The 18,523-nt window shown below is 40.1% G+C and overlaps 1 long non-coding RNA gene across 11 annotated transcripts in view; it reads left to right on the forward strand.

Moving 5' to 3' along the window:
- The first annotated feature begins 10,483 nt into the window (after positions 1-10,483).
- The window catches only part of LOC112661066 (uncharacterized), a 122,238-nt gene continuing 114,198 nt past the window's right edge, over positions 10,484-18,523 (forward strand). For 5 of the 11 annotated variants that reach the window (XR_007405136.1, XR_007405140.1, XR_007405142.1 and 2 more), the window contains exon 1: positions 10,484-10,680. This is a non-coding gene — a long non-coding RNA (uncharacterized LOC112661066). The other 6 variants (XR_007405135.1, XR_007405138.1, XR_007405139.1 and 3 more) reach the window with 4 other exon arrangements.

Raw genomic sequence — 18,523 nt, forward strand, 5'->3', positions numbered from 1 at the left:
ATAAAAAAATTATCTTATACCTACATCACTATTTGGGTTCTCTTCCATTCTATCTGAATGAGAAATGTCATTGTTAGTCAATCTTCTGTCTGGCAGGGATTATATAGAGTAAAATTCTCCACAGAAGAACTAACATGTACAAAGGCCCAGAAGCACGGGCAGTGTGCTTCATAAAATGCAAAATTTTAGAGCAGTTGTAGCCTTAAGTTTATGACCAAAATTACAAATATCATTAGGAAGTTCATAGCAAAATGAATGAAAAATTTTTCATAAATAAAACACCAGTCTCCAAAGGAAGCATATTATCTATCCATTCCAATTTGTTTTAGATTATTCATGCTTGGACTCATTTTAGCCCTTTGTTAGTTTTTATAGAAAGCCAGTATGTTTAATGCAATTTTCAAAAAATATTTATTTATTTGAGAGAGAGAGAATGAGTGAGTGCGAGTGAGGGGAGGAGCAGAAAGAGAGGGAGAGAGGGATTCTTAAACAGATGCCCTGCTGAGCTTGGAACCACACTTGGGGCTGTCTTGGGGCTTGATCTCAAAGACCCTGAGATCATGATCTAGGCGGAAATCAATAGTCATCTAACTGATTGAGCCACCCAAGCACTCCTAAATGCAGTGTTTTAAGAAGGCTTTACCTTTAACACATATTGTTACCTTTCAAAAGTAAACATTTTTTATCATTTATATTTCTGCAGTTGCTGCCTCTTTCCTAAGGAAGAAATGCTGAGAACAAAATGTTCTAGGATTTCAGTGTTTGCACGTAATCCCCCTGAATTTTAGTTTCAGTTTTCTGATGAGGAAACTCTTTCCAAACTTATCTTTCTTCTTTTTTTAGTGGTCCAAGCAGAACTAAACATAAGATCATGGGACAGTGGGATGAAGGGTGTGTAAATGTACAGAAATTATGTGTTCCTGTCTTTGTTATTAATTTTTTATCCTTAATGTTGGCTTTTCATAAAGTAAATGAAAACATAGTGTCCTGCATGCTGAAACATGTCCAAATGTTGCTCTTTGTAACTAGATCTTCCCATTGTGGTTATTAGCCCTAATTCAATTATTTCTTTTTAAACATACATTCTTTCTTTATTTTTTATTTATTTATGATAGTCACACACACAGAGAGAGTGAGAGAGAGAGAGAGAGAGAGACATAGGCAGAGGGAGAAGCAGGCTCCATGCACCGGGAGCCCGACGTGGGATTCGATCGCGGGTCTCCAGGATCTCGCCCTGGGCCAAAGGCAGGCACTAAACCGCTGCGCCACCCAGGGATCCGCCCCAATTCAATTATTAAACAGAACCCCTAAACCCACTTTTTTTCATGGTTAGAACACCATTTTCTTTTTACTCTCTCTTTTTTTTTATTTCCTTCCTGTCAGGTATCCAGATAGCTGGAGGCAAGAAAAACACCTTCAAAAGTTATTTTGACTTTATCAGCATCACTTCCAAGGTTTAATCATTAAAATGTGATTAAAGTGCATAATGCTTATTTTAAAATTGCTGATTCAGATTTATACATTGCAATGTAATCGAAAATTTTCTGGAACATCATGCCTCCTTACAGGAGACAAAAAAAAACAAAAACAAAAACAAAAAAAACCCACCTTTTTTTTAGATTTACTAATGAAATCAACATTCAGTTCTACAACTCCAAAATACTCAGTAAAAGGAATTTAAGCTTCTTTTTGGTTAAAAGGTCGAATGTTTAAGGGTATTTCCTTTCCAATATCACAGTTATGGTACACAGGTTAGAGGGAAAATAGAAAATGTGAGAGAATGCTGTGTATAATGATTGGTAGCTTCAAAGCCCTACAATGGAACACCATGTAAATATGCCAAATTGACTATTACAGAAATAGACAACTTGTGGAATTTTGGACATTTTCCATGTTCATTAGTGCCAGACCCTGGAGGGGGTGAGCAATCTAGTCCAGAACCAAATAAACAAGTCAATAGAGAAACTGATCATTGGAAAGACTGACCTTTGAACAATGGTGTTTCTCTGAACTCTCCAAAGGGCCAAATACTGGATTTGGCAAATATTTTAATTTTCCCTGTGGTGTGTAACCTTAGGTGCTGATCAAAGTGCTTATGTTGTTGGTATCTAGAAGTTTAGCTTCTGGGTTGGTGCCAAAGGTTCTGGTGTCATGGTATATGGAGTCTATTCATTGGTATTGCTGGCTCGAGAAATCCTACTATTGTCCTGAAAAACTGCTTCCTTAACATCTTCCCTCATATTTCTGGAAAAAAAGACAACAGAAGACCTGTGAAGAGTTTCTTTCCAGAAACTATTGGGGTTTTTCATGTGTTTGCTTGCTAGTCAACTTGGAAAGGAATCAGAGTGGCCCTCTCAGTACTGAGATCCTTGGAAGGCCCTGGGGAGACAATAGTACAGCTGAAATAAAAAACTATAAAAAGTCTTCATGAAGACAACACGAGTCCCAAATAGTTGAGCCGCAGATTATGTTGAAAGCTTGGGGCATCTAACGCTTGCTTTTCACCTTTCTATTTCTAAAAGGAAGGTGAACAGGCTGTGATGTTTCTAGTTTCCTGGAAAAGTATTAGAACCTTGTTAATTATGGTAGAGCGAACATGGCAGGAAAAGGAAAAATATAATTTTAAGTATAATGGTGCATGCTGGAAACACAGATTGGCAAGCATATGGGGTTCTGGCATCTGGACAGAAGCCTTCGTAACCATCTGCTTCTCAGAGGTTATTTTGGCAATTTTTGCAGCAATTCCAGTGATTCACAGGTCTGGGCTAAGGATTTTTTTTATGATTTTCTTTAGTTTTATTTTATTAAGCCCAAAATTCTTCTTTTTCTTGCTCTTGTTCATGTTTTTTTTTCTTTTTTTTTTTTTAATAGATAACAAACTAATGATTACCAAAGGGGAGGTGGTTGAGAGGGATTGGTTTAAGAGGTGATGGGGATTAAGGAGTACACATGTGATGAGCACCAGACAATGTATGTAAGGAAGTGTTGAATCACTATATTGTATACCTGAAACTAATATTACATTGTATGTTAACTAACTGGAATTTAAATAAAAACCTAGGAAAAGAATAATTTGAACTAAGGATTTTAGCAAGGAGCAAAAAAGAGCACAGGTACATAGAGGCAGTTACTGGGCCTTCTGTCTGTATATTAGTTTCATTGTTGTAGGTGTTGAGTCAACTTAAAATGGTCTATGCGCCAGTATTTCATTGTGATGGCAGCAGATGTTCCTTCAGGCTAATATTTTTTCTCAATTTTATCCACCAAGTGACATTTTTTGCCGTCAGAATAAATTTGGTATATTGCCTCCCCTGGCTGCGAGATGTGAGGTATAGGTGAAGGTACTCATGTTTTTGTGTTCTTTGCTGCCGATCCTGAAATCCAGGGACCCAGCTGGTAACATCCAGCTCTTCTTAACTTTCTCATTATACCAAATGTGTCCTAGCATTTTGAGAGTTACAATTTTTAGTAGTTTGTGTGGTGTCGTGTGATAGTCTTGTAAGAACTCATATGCACAGAAAGGCATTTAGCACAAAATCATTGTGGTTAATCATAAAGCAACATATTGACAAGCATGATGCATTATGGATTAAATCTTTATCTCAATTTTATTATAAAAATACTATTTTTGAATATTTACATTAATTATGTCATATAATGGGATATATGTTTTAAGTATAAAAGATTGTTGGTACAAGGATATGAACAGAAGGGCTTCTGGGTGAGAATGAAAATGGGATGGTGTGCTGAGGACCATTAGGCAGTGTCCATCTGAAACTTAAATGCATGCTTCCTAGGACTGCTCACCACCTCTTCATCTCTTTTCTAGGACTCTATTCTATTTTATAAAATATTGTCACATACTAATAAGGTCATATATGTTAATTGCAAGATTATTTGTAATGGACAGAAATAGAAAGCCATTTAAATTCAGTCAATAGGCAAATGATTAAACATATTTTGGAAATGCCATACTGTGGAATATCACATAGCTATTTAACAATGTGACATAAATCTATAAGAACTGACATGGAAAGGTGTCCATTATATATATTTAAATTTTTTAAGCTACTTTAGAAGGGTATGTACAGCATATTCCTATTTTTAAATAAAAACAATATATACTTATTTACATGTATAAATGAATAGAAGATGTATGTTATAGACTGAATGTATTTTCCCAAAATTCATATGTTAAAGCCTTAATCTCTAATGTGATAGTATCTGAAGGTTGGGCTTTTGGGAGGTAGTTACATTTAGATGATGTTCTGAGGGTGGTCATGATCAATTAATGTCCCTATGAGAAGAGAAAGAGAGCAGAGCTCATTCTCTCTGCCATGTGAGGACAAGTGAGCAGTCAGCCATCTGCAAAACAGGGAAAGAGATCTCACCAGAACCCAACCATAGTGATACCCTGATCTCAGACTTCCCAGACTTCAGAACTGTGAGAAATAAATATCTATTGTTTAAGGTATTTGGTCTATGGTATTTTGTTATAGCAGCTTGGCTTAACATAATATAGAAAGATTCTAAGTAGACTCTAAATATTACCTGATTACCTTCAAGGGAAGATGAGGTAAGGAAATGGGAGAAATTCTCCCTTTTTCAGCATATATACTTGTTTGAATCATTAAGTATGCATTACTTTGGTAGTTGAAGAAGGAGAGGAAGGAAGAGAATGAGGGGGGAAGGAAAGAAAGAAAAAAGGAAAGAAGGAAGGAAGAAAGGAAGCAAGGAGGGAAGGAAAGAAGGAAAGAAGGAGAAGTAATCACTGTGAAGACCCAAAGTCCATGTTGCATTGCCAGAAGTTATTCTATTCACCCATTTGTAGAATATTGAGTTAAAAATTTCTCAGGCTACTTCTTCCTTGGATGACTTTAAGGATGAAACCATCTCTCACATCCTTAGTTCTTTTTATGAAATAAATGGGCTTTATGGAAGAACATGTTGCATTTTGTAAAATATTTTCAAATATATTGTTGAGGAAGATTTAAAATGGGATATTTGGTTGGAATTGGACTGGGTTCCCTTTTTAAGAAATTGGATTCTAATTATGCTTCTCTTATCTATTAGGTCTTCTGTTTCCTTCTAGATTAGACTTTTATGGATCCCTCTAACACATGACATTTTTTAATTGTTAAGCAGAGTCAGAAGTGATAACCTGTTCCCTTTTGTCTCAAAATGTTTGGCTTTAATTTTCTTCCTAGAGTATATAGAGGTAATTTAATTTTGATTTTAATCTTGTGAGAAATTCCAAGGAATACCATTGATTCCAACACATCAGGAGAGCCTGGATCCTCAGAAGCCTTTTCAGGATTTTGGTGGATTCTATAAACGGATGATCTCCAAGTTGGTCTGCAGATCAAAATAACCCAGAAAGTTGAAAGAAAGAAAAACAAATCACTGTGTTAGACCCTAACTCAAATCTACAAATTGTAATTTTGAGGGGATGCTATACAGAAATTTATTTAATACAAACTTCCCTAAATGATTCCTGGACATCTAGCTGCAGACTCACTTTTGGGAATGAATCATCTGCTTTTCATCACAATAGTGTATGAACAAGATCACAAAAACACACATCTCCAGCTTCCTGGTGAAGGTCATATTAGTATGCAAGCTTTGTCCATATAATAAGCCTATTGCTTATCATGGTATGTACGGGTTATGAGTAAGAGAGAGCCAGACACAGAGGAGGATGGCCAAATGTTGCAATGTGAGAGGAGGTTTTGGCTTTAAAAAGTCTGTCAGAATACCCTTCCCTTTCACAGGAAAAGACCATCATGTTATCTGTTCCCACAGTCTAGTGAGCATCATGAGACCAATCAAGTTTTATAAGATGTTGTAGGCCAGATCAATAGGAGGAAATGGGACTAGATATAGCCAGGAAATAGGAGCAATCAAATTAACTTTGAATATTTGCTCATACTGTCAGCTACTGGGGAAAAAATAGAGTTATTTCTAAGATAACCCATTTATTTATTTACTTGTTTAATTTTAGAATTTTATTTATTTTATTGAGATATAGTTGACATATAGCATTGTATTAGTTTTGCTTACAACATAATGATTCCATATTTGTATATATTGTGAGATTATCACCACAATGATAATGAACAACTATTATCTCACATAGTTATAATTTTTTTCTTGTAATGAGAACTATTAATATTGTCTCTCTTAGCAGCTTTCAAAAACAATGTTATTAACTATAGTCACCATGCTGTATATTGCATCCCATGACATTTGTTTTATAAATAGAAGTTTGCAACTTTTGACCCCCTTCACCCATTTTGCCCATCCCCACCTGCCTACCTCTGAGAACCACCAATGTGTTCACTGTATCTGTGATCTCATTTTTTAAAAAGATATTATTTATTTATTCATGAGAGAGAGAGAGAAAGAGAGAGAGAGAGAGAGGCAGAGACACAGGCAGAAGGAGAAGCAGGCCCCTCACAGGGAGCCCGACACGGGACTCGATGCCAGAACTCCAGGATCACCCCTGGGCCCAAAGCAGGCACTAAACCACTGAGCCACCAGGGATCCCCTGTGATCTCATTTTTTATTGTTGTTCTTGTTTGTTTGTTTGTGATTCTGCATATAGGTGAGATCATAAGGTATTTGTCTTTCTCTTATTTCACTTAGCATAATGCCCTCAAGCTCCATTCTATGTTGTTACAAATGACAAGAGTTCCTTTTTAAAAAAAAATCTTGAAAAATATTCCATTGTATGTATGTATGTATATATATGTATACATACATATATACATACATATGTATACATATATATACACATATATACATTTACATACATATACACACACTCATTCATATATACATAAGCACACATTTTCTTTATCCATTCATCTATCAATGGACAGTTAGATTGCTTCCATGTCTTAGCTACTGTAAATAATGCTGCAATGACTATGGAAGTGCAGATATCTTTTTGAATTAGTGTTTTCATTTCCTCCAGATAAATACTCAGAAGTAGAATTTCTGGATCATATGGTAGTTCATTTTTAATTTTCTGAGATACTTTCATGCTGTTTTCCATAATGTCTGCACCAAGTTTCATATACTTTTTGTAACTCTCCTACGCAGCAAAACAAAGTTCTCAAAAATATGAATGATGTTTATTGGATTTCTTTTATTAACTTGTAGTTCTCGTGAACAATCCATTAACAATAAATGTAGGCCTGCAAACTATTTCAAAGTAGACCCTGATTATTTGATTTCTTTCTCATTTTCTTACTTGCTCAGCTTAGGGGAACCAGATAGTGCATCAGCCTGCTTACAGATAGTGGTACCTCTTGGTTTTTTTGCTCTATTAAAAACAATTGCCATTGGTGGCATGTTCCAAATCCTCTAGTTTGTGGGGATAGCCTTGACCATTAGGATTTAAATAAATTACTCTAACTCCCATCATGAGACCAGGAAACCCTATGAGAAGCTCTATACATCTCAATACTTCAGAGATCTTTGTGGGATCTAAATTTATCATTGTCTTCTCTTACTCTACTTTCCTGTGTCTGCCACATTCTCAACTCTTGGGCATTCTGTAACCATCATGCCTAGGACTGTCCTATAATACCAAACATATTGTTTCACCCCCCAAAAGGCCTTTCCTAACATGATTGCATGAACAGCTGACCTGTGCTGTGGTGTTTTGGGAGTAAAGAATAATTATTTCATCCCTGCTATAATTACCTCTAGGACATCCCTATCCTCAGCTCACCCCACCAGCTTTGCTCACAGGGGGCCACGGTATCCAGTGTCCTCACTGAGCATTTTCCTCTCCTTTTTCTTCCCCAGACCCTTTGTCATGTCCCTATTCTGGAATCTTAAACTTCTTAAATATTCTGCTAAATAATTCAGTTTTATTTGTTCAACTTCTCTGGCTGATGGTGCCTGAATGCTTCACTTTTTTATATTTAGGAAGTCGTTTTTTTTAAACACACATGGGGGGAAAATTATTCCATTCTCCTAGGAGATGAGGACTCTAGTTGTGCAGATTTAAATGGCAATTTTTACCCTCTTGGCTACATATGCTCTCTCTTCCCTTCTTTCCTCTCCTTCCCTCTCCTCTCCTCTCCTCTCCTCTCCTCTCCTCTCCTCTCCTCTCCTCTCCTCTCCTCTCCTCTCCTCTCCTCTTTGTCTTGGTCTCTTACTCAACCCCCTCCCCCCACCCCACCCACTAGCTCTTCTGTCTCTATCAACCCACCATCCATCTATACAGAATTACAAAGCTCACACACACATACACTCAAACACAACCCTGGCTGTTCCTGAGCTTACTTCTCCAAGGGGCACATAAGAAAATATCACACAAGCAAATTAAATGCTCTTGTAAACGTGGGAAAATTCTTATATGGATTGTTTCTCATGTATATCCCTCTGGATGACAAAGCAGAGGGATTCTATGAAGATTGTTTTACCACCAGGGAAGTGGTAAATGAAAAGAAATCTTCATGGTTTGCTTGAGTTTGGAGAGAGAGAGCCATACAGAGGGTACTCTATACAGAAATCCCTTTACAATATGGCCACTGTACATCTGCTTACATACCTCTAGGCATAGAAGCCTCACTCCTTTGTGAGAGGGCCAATTTGACTTTTTCAATAGTCTTTTTTTTTTTTAAGGTTTTATTTATTTATTCATGAGAGACGCAGAGAGAGAGAGAGAGGTAGAGAGACACAGGCAGAGGGAGAAGCAGGCTCCATGCAGGGAGCCCTATGAGGGACTTGATCCTGGGTCTCCAGGATCACACCCTGGGCTGAAGGCAGGCGCTAAACCGCTGAGCCACCCGGGCTGCCCAGACTTTTTCAATAGTCTTAACTGTAAATGTTCCCTTTATATGGTATGAAAATTTGACTTTATAATATCTACTCATTGGCCTTGGGTTATTCTCTGGAGTCTCAAAACCTAAGTTTATTCAATATTTCAAAGAATAGAGGTTCATATATTTGAAGATAATTGTCATTAATTTCCTCATCAAATCATCCCTTTTCAGGCTAACCACCTTTTTTCCCTTCAACAATTCCTGTTATGTTATAGCTTCCAGACCCCTTACCTTCCTGATTGTAGTACTTTGGAGTCATTCCGTTTTGCCACTGTACACTCTCATGATGCCACATCTAGCAGAATGACTTGCACAAAGTAGATGGATAAATGCTGACAATTTAATTTAACTGAGAACCATACTATATCCAGTGCTGAGTCCTGAAAAACTATTCCCATCTTTCATCTGGACATTACACTTTTATTAATACAATATAAGACTGCATTAGCTTTATTATAAATCGCATGGGCTTATAGTATAATGTCTCCTGACCTTTTTTCTTATAATCTCACATTCCTTCATGTGAATTTGGTCGCCTGATTTCCTGAACCTCAATGCAAAGTTTTCGTAAATTTCATTTTGTTTATTTCATCCCATTTTTTTTTTCACCCTTTTGAGATCTTGAATCCATCGTTGGAAATACCAGGCTTCCGGCTACTATTTGGAATGCACATATATAAACATGGGCATTTATAAATGCAATGGATTTGTCTTTTGCCTTTATCCGAGACTTTGGTGCTTTTGGTAAAATCCATTGCAGTGACAGACATGCAACCTGTATTTCTTTGCTTCTGGCTCTTTCCGGTATTGCAGGACCACATGTCTATGGGGGAAGATCATAGTGCGTGTACCACATCAGGTCATGCAGAAGCATGGTCAGCCACAGTGTGGCATCTGTAGGGTTGTCCTCCCCATTTCCCACCTTCTATGTGTCTGTTAAGCATCTCAGTACACACATTTCCACCACTTCTTGTCACTGAATGCCCATGAAAGCTTGTCGGTCATTGCCACCTGTTTCCAGGCAGCAGGCACTGGGTGCTGGTGCGGCAGAGGCCTTGCACTTTCCCGGACACTATGTTCGCCCCCAGGCCCTCCTGCCACCGCGACAGCCCTGGATTACCCAGGATGCCACAGCTCTGAGCGTTCAGCAACGACACGAGGGGCGAACCCCTCCTGACTGCAGTGTGGCAGGAGCTTCATTGCTCCCATTTGGCCCACGGCCTGGGCGACGGCCCGGGGTAGTTTAAAAGCTGCCTCGTGGGCAGCCCGGGTGGCTCAGCGGTGTAGCGCCTGCCTTCGGCCCGGGTGGTGGTCCTGGAGACCCGGGATCGAGTCCCGCGTCGGGCTCCCTGCGTGGGGCCTGCTTCTCCCTCTGCCTGTGCCTCTGCCTCTTTCTCTGCATCTCTCTGTGTCTCATGGATAAATAAATAAAATCTTAAAAAATAAAATAAAATAAAAGCTGCCGCGTGCTGCAGGAGTGGCTCCTAGCGGTGCTTGATGGCGGACGTTTCCGGGAGACCTGGGCCTCTGCGGCTAGTGCCCGGCAGCCCCCGCGGCTAGTGCCCGGCAGCCCCCGCGCCCGGCAGCCCCCGCCACTCAGGCGGCCGCCATTTCCCGGAAGTGACGTTGCTGGCGCTCGAGGGCCCGTTTTCAGGCGCTCCGGCTTCCGCGGCCTGGGATTCGCTGCCTCCCCGCCTGGAAGAGGGCGCGGCCCCGCGCTGACCCCACGTCCTGGAGAGACGCTCGGCCCCCCTGTGAAGAAGAAGCTGCCCTCACCCCACCCGCTGCCCGGCCACCGCAGCTACTACGTCTCCACAGAGGCCCGGAGGCCCAGGGAGAGGTAGGCGTGGAGGCCGCACGCGCGTGTTGAGCAGACGGTTGTCAGCACTCGCCTCAGTGCGGTAAGGCTGTGGGGAACCCGGGGAGCCTCGGCGGACGGGCTGATGGGCAGCGACGAGCTAAGCGCAGAGTGCGGCGTCGGCTGGTCCCAGAGGCGGAGGATGGCCGAGAAGATGGCTCCAAAGGCTGCGACTGGAAAAGAGTGTGGAGGCCGGAGGAGGGGAAAGCCGGGCCTGTTCCGTCAGACGGCGTTGAAGCAAGACACAGGCCCTCCGGTTAGAGGCCCCGATGCCTGGCGGCGCTTTTATACAAATCGCTTGTATTGATCAGTTTTGTGTTTCACTGTGGCCGTGCTGCCCAGCAAACAACGCCAACATATGTGCGGCTCTCAACGATCAACATTTCCCCTTTACTCCCGAGTTCGTGGCTTGGCTCTGGCTCTGCCGGATTCAGGCCGCATTGTCTGGGCGCAGTTTGCAGGTTGAGATTCGGTTACTCCATGTATCATGCGTCACATCATCTCCTTTGGGTCCAGTAGTAGTCACCTGGGGAATGTTGTTTTGTGGAAACGGTGGATTGAGTACTGAGTGGAGACATGATGCCCCCTAAGACTTCAGAAAATACTGTAACTTCGGGCCGCATCCCTTTGGCCCAAGCATGTCATATGGCCCAGAATTAATTAATTAATTAATCGCCCAGAATTTATTTATTTATGGCCCAGAATTAATTAATTAATTAAGCCCATAATTTAATACACTCCAGTCCTAGTGAGCCATGGCAAGGACAAAAAGGAGAGGAACCCTTAGAGACAGATCTTTAACTTTTTTTTTAAATTTTATTTATTCATGAGAGACACACCCACAGAGAGAGAGAGGCAGAGGGAGAAGCAGGCTCCATGCAGGGAGCCCGATGTGGGACTCGATCCCGGGACTCCAGGATCACTCCCTGGGCTGAAGGCGGCGCTAAACCGCTGAGCCACCCAGGCTGCCCCAAATCTTTCACTTTTATACAGCCTTCTCCTTCATTCTCTACTTATATACTACATGAGTCTGGAGAGGGCAGCAGAAAAATCTGACAAACACCATATTGGAATCTCCTCTTCACCCTGAGGAACAGAGCTTTGTCACTGTGTCAACCTGTTTTTCCTCTTTTTCTAAGATAGTTTATCTTCCTGAGAGTGTCCCAGCAAAGGGATGCCTAGCAGGCCTACCCCACCAGTTCGTTGAGTATGCTGAAACCCACTTAAAACCAGCAGTAGACATATTCATGTTCAAGCCGAGGAGGTCTTTTGATTCTTTTGATACATGTAAATCAACCTATTTGTGGAAAAAAATGGAACTCCGTAGGGTAGGGTACCACTGTAAAGCCACTTTGTTTTCCTCCCACTGCCTCTTTTAACCTGCTCGGGGCACTAGTTTTTTTTTTTTTTTTTTTTCTCTTTGGATAAAAAATTGAGTAGGTTTGGTGACTTTTCTTGTCACTTTCAGATAATGGAATGTCCGCCAGTCACTATTGTATATTAGGATAACTTCATTTCACTAATTAACATGTTCAGTGCAGTATCAAATCCCAATCCTAGACTTTGTTCTGTTTTTTCGGCTTGTGTCAGCTGTGGCTGCAAGCTGACACAGAATGACCATGTGGCCAACTTTTTCATTTACCTGCTTCATGTCTGTTCCTCCCCTACTTGCTAGGCTGCCCTGGCCCTCCAGGGTTGGAAGCTAGTAGGCAGAGGAGGTAAGGGGTGAAGATGGTACTGAGGAAAACTGCCATTCGTTTCTCTTGGCCTTGGAAGGCATTTGAAACTGAAGTATTGTCTTATGGGAACATCTGTGATCATCTTTCCTGAGTTCTCAGACTAAATCCTTTGTTTTTTTAAATAAGACCTTTATTTTGTTATTATTATTTTTTTAAACACAGGCAGAGGGAGAAGTAAGCTCCATGCAGAGAGCCTGACGTGGGACTTGATTCCCGGTCTCTAGGATCAGGCCCTGGGCTGCAGGCGGCGCTAAACCACTGAGCTACCTGGGCTGCCCCTAAATCCTTTGAGTAGTAAGAAGCTCCCATGCAAATAGCTTGTAACACCCTCCTCCGTCCCATTACTACTCTGGCCTCTCTCTGCTGAGATAGCCTTACCCTGGCCAGTGCCCAGGCAGATGTCTTATAGCGGGCTTCACATTTGGACTTAACAGACAACACAAAACACACACTTGAACTTCTGTGGGTGGTAATGCAGGCATTTCCTGAATTCTACCTTTTCATTATTGCCACAAAGGGTTTCAGCTAGCAGTTGGCCAAAAACGAGGCACCATTTTACTGTAATTCCTTAAATTCCAAAAGACAACTCTGAGTTGCCCCCAGGAAAATCCTCTCATGTAACTGAAGGTCAGAAGAAAGGACTCCCCTCTCCAAAGTGGGAAAAGGTGTAGGTGGAGCGGAAGGGGTATGTTAGGGACGTTGCTGTAGCACACAGAGGACCTTTTCCAGGGAAACACTTCCTTCTGCAACCTTCATCTTTTTACTTCCTCAGGGTGGGTATTGACTAATGATTGTAGAACAAGTTTTTGTCCCCTTTTGTGAGTCCTCTGTAAGTGGCCTGGCACTTTCCTATTCGATTGTGGAGATGCCTGACTGCAATGTACTTTTGGCACTTCTTTCTAGAGTCATAGACTCTTCGAATTTTAAGAGAGCTGAACATCTTCCTAATTTCATAAATGAGAAAATAAAGTTTCTGAGAAGTTAAGCAAATCTTCCTAGGTTAGACAACTTTTTGGTATAAAGATACTCAAACTGTATATAGCCTGTGGGCCCAATAACCTCTCTTTTCTCAAATTTATCATCTTTAAGATGAGATAATAATTGTACCACATAAGGTGGTAAGTCAAGACTTATTGTAAAGGTTAAACGAGTTAGTGATGAAAAGCTTTCAGTGGAATGTGACCCAAGGAAAGCACTCTATGGTTGTTTCTTCTCTGTTCTCCTTCCTTCTTTCTGTAACTTCTCTTTCTACCTCTTCCTCTTTCACTGAAGATCCACATGCCTAATATTAAGAACACAAGCAAGCAGAACTAAAAGTGCTATTAATCATCAGTCATAAAGCCTAATGTTGTCAAAGGGACAGGAACCTTCCTCCCTTGCTGGTGAACTTCCAGACTGTGACATTACCTCTGCTCTATAATAGCAAACAATTTAAGAAAACCTTGGGGCACCTGGGTGGCTCAGTGGTTTAGTGTCTGCCTTTGGCTCAGGTTGGATCTCGGGGTCCTAGGATAGAGTCCTGCATCAGGCTCTCTGCAGGGAACCTGGTTCTCCCTCTGCCTGTGTCTCTGCCTCTCTCTGTGTGTCTCTCATGAATAAATAAAATCTTAAATAAAAGAAAACCTTAATGTCCCAAAAAAAGGGGGCAGTTCAAGGGAATTATGGGCCATTGTCCAATGAAACATGGCATGGTTACTAAAAAGTCATGGGCAAGTACAAAAATGCATTAAATGAACAAAGTTAATTTCTGAAACTGTGCTATAGTGTGATATAAATTTTGAAAACAAAGAGATGACATATATTTTATTTCTGAAAGATAAACCTGAAGTTATGAACCACAGTGGTCATCTTTGGATTTGAGGCTATTGGTGACTTTTATTTTTGTATTGTATTCTCAAACATTTGTACAATAAACATTTTTTCTTAAAAAGGGTAGAAGGTGATAATGGAGTTGAAAAATAGTGCTTGGCTTTAGAATTAATGGATTTTTTCAGACTGATGTGCTGTTGGACATAGGAAGCCCTAACCCTGCAGATAGGCAGAAGTCTGTGCTCACTGATACTCTGCCCAGGGGCGGTGGTAGAAATGTGGAGAATAAGAGACTCCTTTTGGCCAGGAGCAGCGGTTTCATCTGAGACAAGCCTCCAAGGCTTCATAACGTGCTCAGGAAACTTGTATAAAGACAGTAAAGCTGACAGGAGAAATAAAGGAATGTTTTCAGTCAGTGAAACAGTTTTAAATGTCTGCTTTTCCAGAGAAATTGATGAGAAATAATAGTCTCTTCACTCATTTCATTTTTCTTTAAAAAAAGCTGAGCTACAAAATGAGATGTGATGTTATAGGAAAATAGGGGGGACCATGGACTGAGTGTAGGCACTATTTCCTTGAAGCAAAAGGAAGAGAAAATAACTCTTTCAGTGAGGAGAACTTTCCTCCTTGTTTCATTTGAAGGATGTCCAAACCAGGTAACCAGCAAGTGTTCAGACATTCTTAAAATGGCTGTGCGTGAATTCAGTGAGACATCTGAAAATTTAGCTCTTATGTGGTGCTTCTCCTTACTAAATGGAAGAAAGCTTCCATATTAAATTGAATTTAAAAATTTCTGACCCTAAGAAAGGAACCAAGGATCAATGACAACTGAATTTCAAGGGATTTATTTTAAACAAATAGTAGTGGAAAAGTTGAATTTGTAATAAAAAGTTTTTTAAAAAAAATATCAAAGCTGTTTACATCCATGAAATTCCTTTTTCTTGTATTATTATTATGTTCTGCACACATAAAGTCTAACCTTATATAGTCTGTTTGTCTATGTTAAGGGGGGTTCTTTTGGGGAGGAAAAGCAAAATGAATATCTGTTATTTTATAATACTATGAAAATCTAAAATGACATGCTATTTTATACTGAGGCTCCATTTTAATAAGACAGAACTCTAGATATGGTTTAGATGATTATGCTCGACCAAATATGGAAACAATTGGCTCAAAAAGCAGTCTAAGTGGTGGCTTCAACTAAAAGTAATAATGTCAGACTTTCAACGTCCCATTAGGGTAATTATGGTGACGCCTATGGTTATGGTCTATGAATTGAGATTGCTACAGGACTTGCAGTCATGAAAGATTGGTTCCTTGGGTCATTATGAAAAAGGTTCAGACTTCAGAGCTCTTGAGATACTTCCTATTCATAGTAACTCAAATTAGGAAATTTTATCTGCAGTAGACAAAGCTCTCATTTGTTAAGATTCCTATTACAAGGACCAATGTTTAGTCAGTCTCTGCAATACAGAGCCTAAGAGATGGTGTAGGCTCTGTATTTTCTCTCTTGATTGTGGTAATTAACTGCTGGTCTCTTGTCAAGTACAGGTCAGAGTAGTGTTATGATCCAGGGTAGAGCAAGATTGACATATAAATTTGTTCCTGTGATAAGCAATCCAAATAGCAAAGCATGGCTCTAGAGAAATCCAAATCTTGTCAAGAGCTGTGATTTTCTCAACAAAAGGAAAGATCCAGAGCAATGATCAAAAAAACTCTACAAGTCAAAAAGAAGAGGGAGTAGGGCATCTTGGCAGGCAATGATCACGACTGATCCAATAATGTTTAAATGGACCAATAACTATTAAAACAATACCTCATTCAGAATCTGATAGAGATCCAGGTTTAAAGGCCAGGAAGCTGCAAGGCTGTGATCAAGCTTTCACTACCAATAATTGCCCTGCTGCATCTCAATTATTGGGCTAAGTTGGTTAGTATGCTTTACAAATAAATGGCTTTTGAAGAAGTAAGAATAATCTATAGCTTTTCTCCTTATAATACCTAGCTTTAACCAATTTCAGAGAGGAAATTAAAGTTATGACCCTGTTCAATTTTCCTTAATATAGTCATGACTTACGGTATTCTTTTTTCTTTTTTTTAAGAATTTGTTAAAAAAGATTTTATTATTCATGAGAGACACACACAGAGAGAGAGGCAGAGACATAGGCAGAGGGAGAGGCAGGCTCTGTGCAGGGAGCCCGATGTGGGACTCGATCCCAGATCCCAGGATCACGGCTTAAGCCGAAGGCAGATACTTAACCACTGAGCTACCCAGGCAACCCAAGATTTTATTTATTTATTAGAGAGAGAGAACAAGGGAAGAGGCAGAGGAGAGAGAGGGACAGACAAGTAGACCTCACACTGAGCACAAAGCCTGACATGGGACTCAATCCCAGGACCCGAAATTCTGAGCTAAGCCATAACTCTGAGTTGAATGATTAACCAACTGAAACACCCAGGTGCCTGACTTAGGGCATTCTATTGTTCTGCACACTTGTTACAGGATAGAAATGTGTTGACCACTGATCTGTTATAATAAGGGGCAAATGTATTTAAAACAGACTATACTTCAATTCCTATAGAACTATGTTCACATTCATGGTGATTAAATATTAATTACATTCCTCTCTCCATGAAATACTACCGGGAAAATAAGAATTTTAAATGATATTCCTAGGTTCTACCATGATGACACTTATCAGAGACATCAGTGATATCAAAGAATCGCATACTAAAATGGCATTTTTGCCTGTAAAGGAAAGAAAGCTTGTTTTAAAAGCTTTGCAAATGTTTTAATGCTAAAAATTTATTCAAACCCTTTAAAAAGAAAGAAGGTACACAACAGAAAGTGTTCTGAGTTATTTTCATAAAGAGATGCTCAAAATGGATTGTCTTTACTAAATGAAAGAAAAATACACTGAAATTTATCCATGTTGTGTTTAGAGCAATACATGTAGCAGATAACAGGAAGAATATTCCTCATAATTCTCAACACTCAGTTGCTCACCCTGAAAACTAGACCTTTCTAAACAAACCAGGAAACCTTTGGATAAGGTTTGCTCGACTAATAATCCTTTTCTTCTTTCTGAGTTACTCCTGCTCATTGCTGTCAGTAATGGATTTAAGTGAAAACAGGAAGAAACGTGTAAGCGGAGCCCACAGATTGCAGTATGTCACTATCTTCTTGCTGTTTTTTTCCTTTGGCATAACATTTACTCATACCTATCTTAACTTCCAGTCTTTACCCCTGTAGTCGAGTAAGATGCCAGACACGATTATAATTTATTCTTTTCAAAAGATAGGAAAAGCCTCTGACTCAGCCAAATAAACAAAAGCCCCCTTAGCAATTAGCTGGCCAGTTGTATGGTTTCTGAGATCCCCCATCCTTATGCATGGGCACAATCTGCATAGCTCCTTCCGTAAAGAGAATGGAATGAGTCCCCGGTCCCTGTGAGCATACAGGGATGACAACTTTCTGTAATAATTGCCTTCTATTCCATTCCTGCTTCCCATATTTTTAAAAGAAAATTTTATCATGCCAACCCTCGGCTTAGAGCCTCAGCTGAGACCTGACAAAGAGTGTTGTACTTTATAACATGGATGAACATGGTTTGAGGAATAAAGAATATTTGTAAAACATGTTGAGGGGCATAGAGCACACCATCCTGGGAGCAGGGAGAGGAGGGAGGTTGAAAGTGAGTAGATGGAAGCATCTAACTGCTTAAGATAAGGTCTTATCTGTGACTTTCCATGTAAAAAATTAATTTTTTCTCGAAGGAGGGAGAGAAAGAAAATGTAATGGGGAGAAGAGATGTGGCCACACCACCCTGTTTGTTCTATCCCAGTTGTGGACTCAAGTGATGAATCCAATTGCAAGACCGAACAGGTGTTGTTTTTTTTTTTTGCTGGGAAAACAGCCTCCCATTGTTATGTTCATGATATGTCACTAATTTTTAAAATAAATCTAAATGGTTATGAGAAGATGGAAATAGAGCGATGTTATTAGAATCTTACTTCGAGGGCAGCCATGGTAGCTCAGCGGTTTAGCGCCACCTTCAGCCCAGGGTGGGATCCTGGAGCCCCCGGTCGATTCCCGTGTCGGGCTCCCTGCGTGGAGCCTGCTTCTCCCTCTGCCTGTGTCTCTGCCTCTTTCTCTCTCTTTGTGTGTCTCATGTATAAATAAATAAAATCTTAAGAAAAAAGAAAATAATCTTACTTTGACACTTTCCTTATTCCAGAGCACCCTGCTCTACACATAAAATGTCAAATTATTTCTA

The sequence above is a fragment of the Canis lupus genome, chromosome 23, assembly GCF_003254725.2.
Source record: "Canis lupus dingo isolate Sandy chromosome 23, ASM325472v2, whole genome shotgun sequence".
NCBI lineage: Eukaryota > Metazoa > Chordata > Mammalia > Carnivora > Canidae > Canis > Canis lupus.